The sequence below is a fragment of the Echeneis naucrates genome, chromosome 17 (genome assembly GCF_900963305.1).
Source record: "Echeneis naucrates chromosome 17, fEcheNa1.1, whole genome shotgun sequence".
NCBI classification, from domain to species: Eukaryota; Metazoa; Chordata; class Actinopteri; order Carangiformes; family Echeneidae; genus Echeneis; species Echeneis naucrates.
The window spans coordinates 2998962-3011605 of NC_042527.1; the positions used below are offsets into that span (position 1 = coordinate 2998962).

The 12644-nt window shown below is 38.2% G+C and overlaps 2 long non-coding RNA genes across 3 annotated transcripts; one reads left to right on the forward strand and one right to left on the reverse strand.

Annotated features, from left to right (window-relative positions):
- Window positions 1-1848: 1848 nt before the first annotated feature.
- Window positions 1849-9363, reverse strand: LOC115058007 (uncharacterized). Of its 2 annotated transcripts, XR_003842004.1 has the most exons (7): window positions 8995-9362; window positions 8444-8479; window positions 8274-8345; window positions 6956-6991; window positions 6368-6873; window positions 6130-6215; window positions 1849-2048 (listed from the first exon to the last, which is right to left on the reverse strand). It is a non-coding gene; the product is annotated as an uncharacterized LOC115058007 (long non-coding RNA). The 2 variants fall into 2 exon arrangements; XR_003842005.1 differs by lacking the exon at window positions 6130-6215 and having other exon boundaries at window positions 8995-9363.
- On the forward strand, window positions 8765-11632 carry LOC115058008 (uncharacterized). Its single transcript, XR_003842006.1, has 2 exons — window positions 8765-9024; window positions 9685-11632. It is a non-coding gene; the product is annotated as an uncharacterized LOC115058008 (long non-coding RNA).
- Window positions 11633-12644: the final 1012 nt, after the last annotated feature.

Genomic DNA, 12644 nt, shown 5'->3' on the forward strand with positions numbered 1-12644 from the left:
GGAGTTTTGTTCAATAACCGATTTAGTTTTTACAGTAGTGATACAAGGGTGGAATAATGCAATTCATCCCCAATCAAGAGTTCAAAATTCAGATGCAACAGATTCATTCTTGTTTTTACCATGAGTGTTTTATGAATATAATAGAACAGGGACTAGAGATGCTAAGAAAAGAGAAATGGGTAATAGAAATAAAATATAAAAAATATAGGATATGGAAAAAAAATGTAGCTGCGAGGTAGAATGCATGCTTTGCATGCAGAGGCTCCAAGCCCAAACTGTGACCTCCTGGAATGGAGGCTGGCGCAAGATTGGTTGTCGGGGGTGTCAGATTATTTCTATCAGACATTTATATAAGGAGGACATTAGAGTGAGGGAAGGAGGTGGAATCAGACAGTAACAGAGAGAGAAATTCAAACATGAAAATGGCAAATTTCAAGCATAAATAAAGATCTAAATTGTTGATAACTTTGTACGGTGACATGAGACTCAGATTTCTCACGAGAGAGACGTCACGAAGGGTGCTGCAGTTACGCAGTTGCAATTTTGCATTGTGAACTTCCCAACAAAGGACAGGAACAAATTAGAGTAAGTTTACTGCAATATTCCCCATGCTTTACAAAGCTTGTTCTCTGCCACACCAGGGACTCTCCGATCACTTATATAAACTTCTGTGCAGAGACTAGGATGAAAACAAAACTGTGTTCAAAAAAGTGTTCTAAAATGAAAAAACCCTGGTTTAACAGTCATCTGAGATCCATGCTTAAATTACAGAATGCTGATTTAATGCTCATTAAATCACTTTAGGGGGCTTCTTCTTGTGTGATCAGCCCTTCAGATAGCGGTGTAAAATTTGGGACCTTGTGGGACTTGAAAGAGCAATTTCTAAAATACTAAATCAGTGTCATTTATTTAGGTCCCTTGTCTGCATAAAGAAGTTCAGTTATATTCCCAAAATTCTTCTCCTCTTCCCCTTGTTATATTTGTCCCTCCTACCACACCCATCACCATAAAAGCTGCCTTGTCTTTACTTGAGCCACTCCCTAGCCACTCACTCTCTCTATCTCATTCCCTCTGATCAGCTGGTGCACCGCATCTTGCCTTTGCTCACAAATCTTGTTTCCTGTATTTGAAGCAGCTTGTTTGAGTTATTTTCTCCTTCTCACTGTAGTCAAACTGCCCTCTCTCCAGTCTCTGTTCCTGGATTCTCGTCTGCACTGGTTCTCTGCACCAGCCACAGTCTCTGTTCCCATGTCCTGGTTCCCTAGTCCCAGGAAGCCCAACCTGATTCCCTATACTCTTTGTTTTTATCTCTGCTGGCTCCCTGCAACTCAACCCTTTGAGGTTAGCTGGTCCTTCCCACAGACACAGAACTGCAGGTTTGTGTTTGCGTCCTTCCTGAGAGTCCCATAACACCCATGTGCTTATGTCTTTTTGTAAATAGTAAATATTCCAATTCTTTACTGATGATTACTGTGTCATTGGCTTCATGGGCTATGAAGACACTTTATACTAAGAATTTCAAAGTACATATAGTTCTATTTCAGCATTTTTTATCCAAGTCAGGAATATATTAAAAACCTAGAGAAGTCTGTTTTATGCTGCATCTTTAAATGTTGTCAATCCAGGAACTCACCAGCCAGTATCAACTGTGTTGATGGTGGTTATCAACAACACCTTGATGATCTGTAATTATATATGAGCATTTCACAAGCAATATGTTGTCCAGAACAAAGAGTCCATATTTGAAACTGGGTACCTGTTTGCTACACCATCTTAGGGTCACGTCACTCTATCTGGAACATCTCAGTAAAACATTTACCCATTTATTTACGCCACAAAAAATTTTACTCAAATCAAATCAGATTTATTTATATAGCGTATCATAACAAATTCACATCAAGTCACTTTACATATAGAGCCAGGCTAGACCAAAGTCTTTATTTTACTGAAAGAAAATGAATTGGAAATAACTGAAAATAATTATAATGAGCACAAGCAGCAGCAAGCCCCCAAGGAGTGCCATCACCATCAATGGTCCATTGTAGCTCCTGTTTACAAGAACAGAAATTCAAATGTGACCCCCTCTAAAACAAGAGGTCATGATATGATATAGACACAGGTTGAGATATTTAAAAGAAAAAATATGTAAAAGAGTGGTTTAACATGGATTAATGATGCACAGCCTGGCTCAGACTGATCACATGACAGACTAGACCCTTAATCCATCTGAACACCTTTGTAACATTTTGGAGCAAAACCCTTGGAAAATAATTTATGAGCCATTGTTCAGAAGATGAGCTGCCAGAATACCTGTAACTTTGTAATGTCGCAATAAAACAATTACCGTCACATGCTACCTGTTAACCAGCATCCAACCCCTTGGTGAAATCTTGAAATCTGATAAAGTTGATCATTCAGTCGGTAAATCAAGAGAGAGGCTTTGTTACTCCAGAGAAAAGATGTAAAACTATGCTGTCAGCTAATCCAGTGTGGCACCAGTCTCCAAAACAGTTCATAGTAACAACATGGAAAGTAATGAATTTGAAATTGAAATAGAAAATGTCTTTCCCTCATCAAATTGATAAGAAACAGCTATACAGGATATTTTCTTAGTCGAACAGACCACAACAGAGACATACAGTATATATCAGACCAAAGGCGAGATGGTTATCTTCAGCAGATCAGTGAACACACAAAGACTGAAGTGAACAACCAAAATCTCTATTTGTAACAAAATGACTCTGAAATGATTACTGATGCAGGAAACTGTGATTAACACTAAGCTGGGAATCGTGGACTCTCATACATGCAGACACTCAGAAACACACTTCAGACAGACACCACTTCCTCCTCTCCTCCATTCCTCTTTAGAGAACAGTCATAAATCATAAGCCACATTGTGATCCCTGGTAGAAAGCATCATCTTATGCTTCTCAATCTGACATATTTAACCTTTTTTTTAAATTTCCTGATCATCTATCCCATAATGTCAGCATCCTTGACACAAGGTAACAAACACTGCACACATCGGCAATGTTTTTATTATTATCATTCTAGTCAGAAGATTGGTGTGTAATCCACACTTAATATAGCTATTTTATTGATAGCTAGAGGGAACATTAATTTTGTTGTTTGAGCAGTTAACCACCTCTATAATATTTGTGTTATGGAAGTAGTTATGACAAAATAATTTATAATTAAGGCCATATAGAATGTAAGGTTTTAAAAATGAATGCCTGTATTTTTATTTCCTATTATTTAATCAACATTATGTTTACATGTTGTTTCATCTTAAGTTTTATCTACATGTTCCAGGCCACCAGAGGATGAAAGTGTTCATGTCACCTTTACTGTTACTTTAGCTGTCACCGTCTCCATCAAAATGATGTCCATGTTCTCCAAATAACTTGTCTTTGACATCTGGCTAATGTCAATTTATTTCATTCTGCAATAGGTGGGGAGTAACAGACTGCCAAAACCCCCTTTAGAGAAGCCTACAAGAGTCCCCCAGATAGCATCTCTGCTGGCACTAGGCTTCGCAGAAACTGAAATCACTGAGGAACACTGTCTGAGCTGTGGGCTACAGAGCAACATCTCCTGGAGGATCCACCAGCAGTCAGCTGTCAAGAGTACTGATCCACCATTTTGACGTTAGGCCAAAGGTCTTCAGCTACAGCTCAGCTCAGAGTAGTTTAAATCGTAGCACCCTGCTCATGTCATCAGACTCCATTGGTGAACAGAAAAACATATTTTCTTGCACCATTATGCCTTTCTTTACACCATTCACTCTGCTGATACTGGTTCCATCCACTTTTCTTCCTTTTGATTATTAATGCTGATAATGCTTTCAGTTAGTTTAGTTAGTAGGTCTCTCTAAGTCATTTGTGTTATCTGAAGTTAGATTGGAAATCTATAGAGTTGCATAGTGTATTTATGTGCATCGATACTCCAGTATCAATATGTCAGATACACTTTAGAATGGATTATCTGAATAATCTAACAGCACTTGCACCAGTCTCCACTTATTTGGGTAGCCATGTAAACATATAGATACATTAGAGAGTTACTTAGTTATTTACACAAACTATTCTTCAATTGCTGGCCAGAACTACAACCACTTCCATGTGTAAGGTGAACTTAGCCTTGTCGCATCCCACCACTGACAATGACAGCAGAGAGAGAGTGATGGCATTAAGCTTTTGTAAAATGTATTGTGTTGGCAATGACAATACACCCTTCTTGGTATCAGATTGGAATGAAAATCGGTAGTATCACACATCACTATTAAGATGTTAAAACCTCTGATACTGGATTAGGTGATTAATTTAACAATTAACAAATTCTTGTCTCTTTGGAGGTTGGTGCTCAATTTAAAACATTTAACTTCAACTACACTGCTTCCACACTGGATTTGCTGACGGTGTGAGATATATGAAAAACAGTTAATAAACAATTTGAATTAAAAATAGTTATAATATAATATAAGATAATATAAAATAATATAAGAGTTCATCTGAGATAAAAGACACAACAGTTCATAAAGAATATATATTAAAGGCAGTTGTAAACAGTCGTATACCGTCGTATAGTCGTATATATTTTATTTTTGTTTCTTTCTAGTTTCTGTTGAATATGGGTGCAGTACTGGAAATGGACAACGGGTGGGGCCATCACACCACTAAGGAGGGTTGTCCACCATATACTCAACGTCTTCTTGACTGATTTTAGTTTTAAGTCAACAAGAGAAGAGTATGTAATGACTGTGTACAGACATCCCCATTAAAACATTGATTTAACTGTAATCAAGGTGAGTTTGGAAACACTGGAGCACATATTGATTTGTTACTCTGCTAGCGGAGGCTGGAGATATCTGTTCAGGTGCTTGTTTATTACGGCGCGGTATGTTTGACGATGCGACATTAGCATCGCAAGCTAACCTGTTGACTCTATTGTAATTTGAAAGTTAGCAATATTATATTGTCATTTTGTTCGGGATGTATAAGAAAGACTGTTTTTAGTTGTTTTACATCTTTTTTCTGGAGTAACAAAGACTTTCTCTTCATTAACTGACTGAATTAGCAATTTTTTAACCCCTTAACCTAAATTAATATACAAGTATTATAAAAAAAAATATATATATATTTGTGTTGATGTTTTGAAGGGCATGTGAAATTAAATGGACATTGTTAATTTGATTATAGCACTCAGGAGATGGAGATAGTATTACTGATGCCACAAAATAATTTTCAGTGTCCTGACTATATAAACCCAAGTATTATAATTTCAAAGAGAGCTCAAACTTTTCATTTAGAACATGAATGAATCATAGCGTTGACAGGAAGCAAAACAGGTACATATCTCACATTCTAATATGCTCAAACCGGCATTGGGGGAATACACACACTATCTTGGCTGTTTCTGTAACTGAAACAGTCTATTCAATTTTGCAACAGTTGGCATTAAGGGGTTAAGATGCAAAATAGTCACCTGCTGCTCACTGCATATAATAGTTACAGCCTAACTGCATTTGACCGCAGAGCTGATTGATGCCTTTGGTTGCACTTCATTTAGCAGTAAAGATGAGAAAATATCTCAATCAACAATGTGATGCTATTTCTATTTGTCTTTACTAAGAGGAATTTTGGTGGACAAGAGGAAGAACACAGACTATCAGAGTGATTAGGACTGTAATGGGAATTGTTATTTAAGTTGGGAAGCTTTACTCTGACTGCATCAGGGTCTCTTCACCTGATAAGGAGGTCCAAATCATGGTGTGCAAATTATTTGTTAAGTAAGTAAGTACTTTTAAAATGCAACCTTGTCAACTGTAACTAATTATATTTAATCTGACAATTCCTTAGCTATAGACCCCAATTTGCTTCAAATTGACGCTTTATTAAGATTATTATTATATGTCAACAAAGACTGCCACAAAAGACCATATTAGCACAGTAGTAGCAAGATTTATCTTATTTAATTTGGAAAATAGCTAGGAAAATAAATGGATAATGAAAGATTTCAGTCATAAGAAACTATTGTATCTTCTATTCTTCAACTCAATGCTTAGTTAATTGTTTTAGTTCTAAGGGGCAAATACTGGTTTTAATTAATTATCTCGATGATTCTCACCCAGTAAAAAATATATTTTCGATTCCTGCATCACCCAAAGGAGAGGAATTGTCTGCTGCCCACTCTCTAGGCATGGGATTCCGACCCTGGATAACAGGACAGAGCAGCAACATAAAACACAGATAAAGAACTATGCTGTTAATATGGGTCAAAGTCAGGAGCCCACTGCTTTTGGTGAGAATAATGTCGAAAAAAAAAAAAAAAAAAAGTTGAAATCATTCAATGTAGAAATTCTTACCAGATTTACTGGATAAGCTATATCATCATAGACAACATATTCATTCCAGCCATTAGGATTGGTCTCTTGTAACTGAAAATTTAAGGTTAACAGAAAACAGGAGTGAACATTGACATCACAGTCCTCATTTACTACAGTATGTACGGCAAGTAAACCAACTCCTTTTTATAACAGTTGGTGATTGAATTCATTCATGAGCTCTGGATAGTGACCAATAAACAAAGATAACTGATATATGGAACTCTAATGGCTATCACTCTCCTTCATGTTTAAAGAGCTAGTTGTGATGTTTTGGGCTCAAGATAAGGATACTCTTCCAACAAAAGTAAAAGACCAACTTTATATGGGTCAAACGCTGGGGGCCGTTGCTGTTAGTAAGAATAATGTTGGGAAAATTCCATCAGAAATCACTCTTATGTAGAAATACTTGCAGCATATATAGGAGGATATATATGATCGTCAAGCACATGTCCATTGCGACCAGAAGGATTTATCTCACGTTGTACCTGACAATTGAATAACGAAAAGAGAACAAGAGTAAACACTGACTGCTGTTGGAGGCCAAATAGGGGAAATAATGACACTTACAGGAAAGGCCAACTCCTCTGTTTCAATAGGTGGCACCTGTAAATAAAAACACAGTTATCTATGGACAGCAAGTAAAAACAGTTCCCTTAATAACACTTGGCGATTGAATCAAGTCATGATCTCCTGGTAGTGACCAAAAACAGAGATAATTGATAAAAGCAGCTGTTAAGGGTTTGGTCTAGACCTGCTCTGTATGTAAAGTGCCTTGATGTATATGAATGTTCTAATTCATCCAGGTCATTGTTCTCTTTCTCAAAATTGATTTGTAGGCAACTGGACTTGTATTTGTCTATGAAGACGTTTCGCCTCTTATCCAAGGGGCTTCACCAGTTCATGCTTGTCGGTCTACTAGTCCGCACTAGTCTGACCAAGACTGTGGAGAATTAAAAACGTAACCTCAGACAACTCTCAACTCTCAACAATCGTTGTTCACCAGGGGTACACCTGTACACTGTCGTTCACATGGGACCACAACAATGGTCACATGAAACCAGTACTTTCACAGGTACTTTTGGTGAACACACCCACAGAGGTTAAATACCTATAAGTCCAGTTGCCTATGAATCAATTTTGAGAGAGAGAAAGTGCCTTGATGTTACTTTGTTATGATTTGGCGCTGTATAAATACATCTGACTTCATTTGATATATAATGGCTAAAGGATAGTCCTCCAAGAAAAAATAAACACTATGCTGTTTATATGCAGGGTTAGGGTTAGGGTACAATTTGTGAAAAAAACAGAGGGGGGGATTATTTTGAGAAACGCTTTTTTTCTCTTTCAAGAAAATTACCACACAAGAGCGGGCGAACAGTATGCTATATGAAAACAGTTGTTTCTTGTGTAGCATAAACATATACCAGTCAGAGTCTGTGTTGCCAGATCTTGCAAGATAAATAGGTGGCCGAACCGATGAAAATGAGCCTCCCCACCCCAAAAAAAAAAAAAAAAACTTCAACAGAATGATCACAAGAGCAACTTCCTGAGGGACCTAAACAAGCTTTTAATATTTAAGAGTGTCTTTTATTTTCGCACCAATGAGACAGGCAGGAAGTCGGCTTTTGAAAGGCAAGATAATCCAGTTGGTTTTCAAAATAGAACTGTTGTCTGCGAGCACGACGCCTCTGACTTGTCAAATCCAGTCAGAGGCTGTCCTCACCGAGGATGAAAAAAATTCAGCAGACGGTAGGACATGTAAACCAAATGGGGGTAAAATCCCCGCCATCCCCACCAGCAAATTGCACCCTGTTTATATGGATCAAAAGTTGGAATAATGTTGGTAAAATCACATCAGAAGTCATTCTAATGTGGAAATACTTACCAAATGTATGAGATAAGATATCTTATCATAAACCACATATCCATCCAAACCAATACGATTAACTTCTTGTACCTGAGAATTGATAAAAATGGAAAATAGTAATTAACATTGACTGCTTTTGGGTGCAGGAATATGACATAAAGGCCAATTGGTGAGATAATTGTACTTACAGGAAAGGCCAGCTGCTCCGTTTCAACAGGTCTGACCTGTAAATAAAAACATTGTCATCTATGTCAACTATGGATGGGAAATAAGACAGTTTTTCAATCACCAGTTGTCTTGGGTAGGAAATTCAAAACAATTTCTTGGTATTCAAATAATAGCATAGCATTGATAACGTACCATTGTTAACTTTTGCTTTAGGCAAATTCTCTTGAAACGCTTATTAGCGTATTAGCTACAGTGCTCGCTAAATGACTAGGCTATTCCTGCTACAGGAAGTGATGTCAGGGGTCACATGAGCATGACAGACTACATCCTGTGTTGCCACGTGTAAAGAGACATTTTGTTTCAGTTTGGTTAATACTTCACTCTTAAGCTGATGTAAAATACAACAAGCTAATATGTACATCTTAAATATCAAGTTTGTACTTAAAAAAAAAATGTTTCTGGGTTTCCATTGCCCAGTTTTTACCTTCTGTGTATGTCCGTAGCAGTAGTTTGAATGTTCCGTTATGGTTCCAGAGCTGATCAAGACAATTTTTCGAGTTGCAGTGCCTACCTTGGAGGGAATCCTGTATCCAGTCCTCAGGTGGTGAGATCTTTGTTTGCAGCATGGTGAACCCTTGAACTGTAGATTTCTCCTCTGTTAGGTTTATCGGCTCCTTGGTAAATCAACTGGTAGGCTTGTGTATAGTTTAGCAGTGCAGCTATGCCAGTGCTCGGGGTGAGGCACAACTGATCGTGGTTGACTGCGCTTTCCTTTTGAGTCAGTGTTTTGTTCTGGTAAATGGGTGTGGACTACACACTTTGATTTTGTGTGGTGAGATTCTAAGTGGATTTGTCACTGCTTATCCCATAGTAACCTCAAACATTCATGGTCAAAATAACAATGAACCTGTAGCATCTGAAATCTAAACTATAGAGTGGAGATGAATTGTGTTATTAAACCCTTCTTTCACTGCTTTAAAAACTGAATCTATTACTTAAGAAGGTTTAATAAGTGACAGATTTTGTCTTGCCAAGCATATAAATGTGATTGTTGCGCAATTACTAAGTAATCCTGTCGGACAGGTTTTGTTGTCAACAAGTTGATACACAGTAATCGCAAGCAATGGCCAATCCTGTCATTCCTGGCAGACATCCTTAGACACACCCACTCCAATGCAGAACGAATGCTGACTTGAGTAGTACCCACTGAAAAGGCCAATGGCAGCAATCTAACACATCATGACCATACTCTGCCCTTCAGGTGTCCAGGTTTTGGGGACAAGGCAGCAAAGACACGATTCATCTATTCTGCTTACTATTCATGTGAGCGTGGCCCAGAGGAAAGAACAAAATCATCAATAACTGATGGCTCTAATAAGATCATCCATGGGAAATCCATGAACTTGAGACAACATGGTCTCATGCAGAGGCCAACTTGGACAATGGGACAACAATGGGTTATTCTTTCTGTAGATCACTGAGAATGGTGTTATCCCCTTCTGAGAGCATGACAAAAGAGACATCTCACTGGGTATGAGGGGGCACTGGGCCTACATCAGAAAGTGACTATCAACAGTCGTTGTTTGAGACGCATCCAAGATGAGTCTAGAATGTTCCATGGTGGAAGTGAACTCCAAGGGTGACCTGGAACAGTGAAACTGGGACAACTTTTTGCATAATACAATATGCATAATTCATTACTCACTTGGTTGTATTTACATAATAAAGTGCATTTCCACAGACTGTAGACCGTGGAATGTGATGCATTCCATGAATGAATAAATAATGGGCTGAATTCTTCAATTCCCATTTTCAGCTGAGGGTTAGGGTGAGGTGACGCAATTGTCTTTTCTTCTTCATATTTAAAGACATAGAAACATACAACTGTTTTCGAGAGAATCAGCTTTCTAACAAGCCCCGATTCAATCATGTCTGTTTGAGACATTTACTTTCATCAATACAGGTGTCAATGGGAACTCAGCCAAGATCAGGATCAGCCTGACTCTTTCCTGCTCTACCTATGTGTGTTTATCAGTTGATTCTCACTCTCCATCTTTGCTCCTGACTTCTAGGTTCGCATCCATGCATCGGACACTCACATGGCTGCATTGGGTGATGTCACAGCCAATCAGAGTTTCTCAATTAGAAGACTAGCCGTCAGTTGATTTTATATCCAAAGTCTCTGGGATTGATCCTGTATTTTTATCACTCCATAGTAAGGAGAAGTTCCTCTGAGTTTATTGCGTTAACAGAATAAAGCAGAGAGAAATGGACAGTGAGCTATTTCGAGCACGACAGGCTTTGGAGCTGATTTTTCATCATTAGCCCTCAAAAGAATGTGCAGAACACCGGACCAGATAAATATTCTGTTGTGTATTCAATTTCTACTCCACAACGCTAGGTGTCGCTGGAGACCACTATAAGTTGTGTTGACTATTTCTGCCATGTTATGGTACGAAGAAGATAAGTAAAGTTGAATGAAGTTCGTGCCGGAGTCTTGATGTCTTACTTCAATTTGACCCCAATCAAAAAATTACAGAAGACATTTTTTGGGTTTCATATTGCTTGACTATTCCTCATTTGAGAGCGACAACCGATTAAGCAAAAAAAAAAAAAATGAAAATGATAGTTATTCTATCTGCTGTACACTTTTTGCACACATTGGTGTTTCTCTGAGGTCAATTTGTCCCCAAGCTGTTAAAGCTGTGTAAGATATGCCTGTCTGTGTGTGTGACCTTAAATTTCTACACCTCCAGGTGCAGACTTGGTACTTTTGAGTTGATACATGACAAAGCGGCAGGGAGAGCATAATTCACATGAGAACTTTGATGCATCTCATGGTGACTTTTGATAAAAACCTGGTTGCATTTCATGGGCTGCATCCATTCCGACAATATATGCTGAGCAAACCTGCCAAATTCAGAATCAAAATTTGGCAAGCATGCAATGCACAGTCCAGCTACTCTGCACAGCCTCACCCCTCTTCCACAAGGCAGATCTTCCATTTCTGTGTCTCAGTATAGAAATTGTACACACTGTGTCCTGCTTGGTTTATATATGCTTGCAAACTGGGGGTTCATGGGATTCAACTCTTATGTGTGCTTGACTGCTATGACTGCTTATCATTGTTTGCAACTAATGCTTCACACAGCCTTTCTCATCAGTGACAACTAAGGTTCACTTGAGAAGAAATTTTCAGGAAAAAAAAATGCAAAAAAAGATAAAAATGTATACAAATTGCCTGACAGATGACAACTAGTTCAACATTTTTGGACCTAATGACTCAAACAATGAAATGAGGACTATTAGTTTTATAGGAAGTGACTATTCAATATGCACAAGTGTAGTTAATTTTGACTGACATGGCATGAGTGAATTTAACTTACAAAACAGCAGAGAGTTGTATGAAAGCAATTGATGCATGTATGTTAGTTGGAAGGAATGAGAAATTGCTGCTTTGATGTGCACAAATGACCAAATGTGGTGGAGGTTGAATTAACTGTTGTGCAAATGTTAATAGTGTTGTGAGAAATGCACCAAAGTGATTGAGAAAAACTGTAAATCATGGCCTAATGGCTCTTTCAAAGCAGATGAAAATGTTGAAGTAGTTGTCAAAATCTTTCAAGCAAATTGTATACATTTTTATATTGTTTTTTCCCCTGAAAATAGTGCATACAACACACAACATCTGCTGACTTTTTTAGACATACTTTACGGGGACATAATCCCTGAGAATGAGAGGGGTCTAACTGAAGACAATCTGAGCAAATATGTTGTTGATTGGGATAATAATTTTCCCCACTCAAATGTGCTCAGAAAGCGGTTTGCACCGTATGATAGGATGCTGGTGGAATATCTCCCTCCCTACTGTACTCACCATTCCTAAATCCAATAGAGGAGTTTTTCTCTTCCTGGAGCAGGAAAGTATATGACCAGCATCCACATACCCAAATGGCCCTGCTAGCAGCCATGGATGCAGCATGTGATGACATCACAGCAGAGACTTGCAGAGGGTGGATTTGCCGCTCGAGGAGATACCTTCCCCACTGCAATGCAGGAGATGATATTCGCTGTGATGTAGATGCAAATATGTGGCCAGAGAGAAACGTCTGGATGTGCATGAATGAATTACAGTAATGTGTATATTCAGTTCAAGTATGTACAGCAATATTGTTTCCAGGTCTACAAAAAGGGAGTTTATTTTGTAAATGAGGATGCATG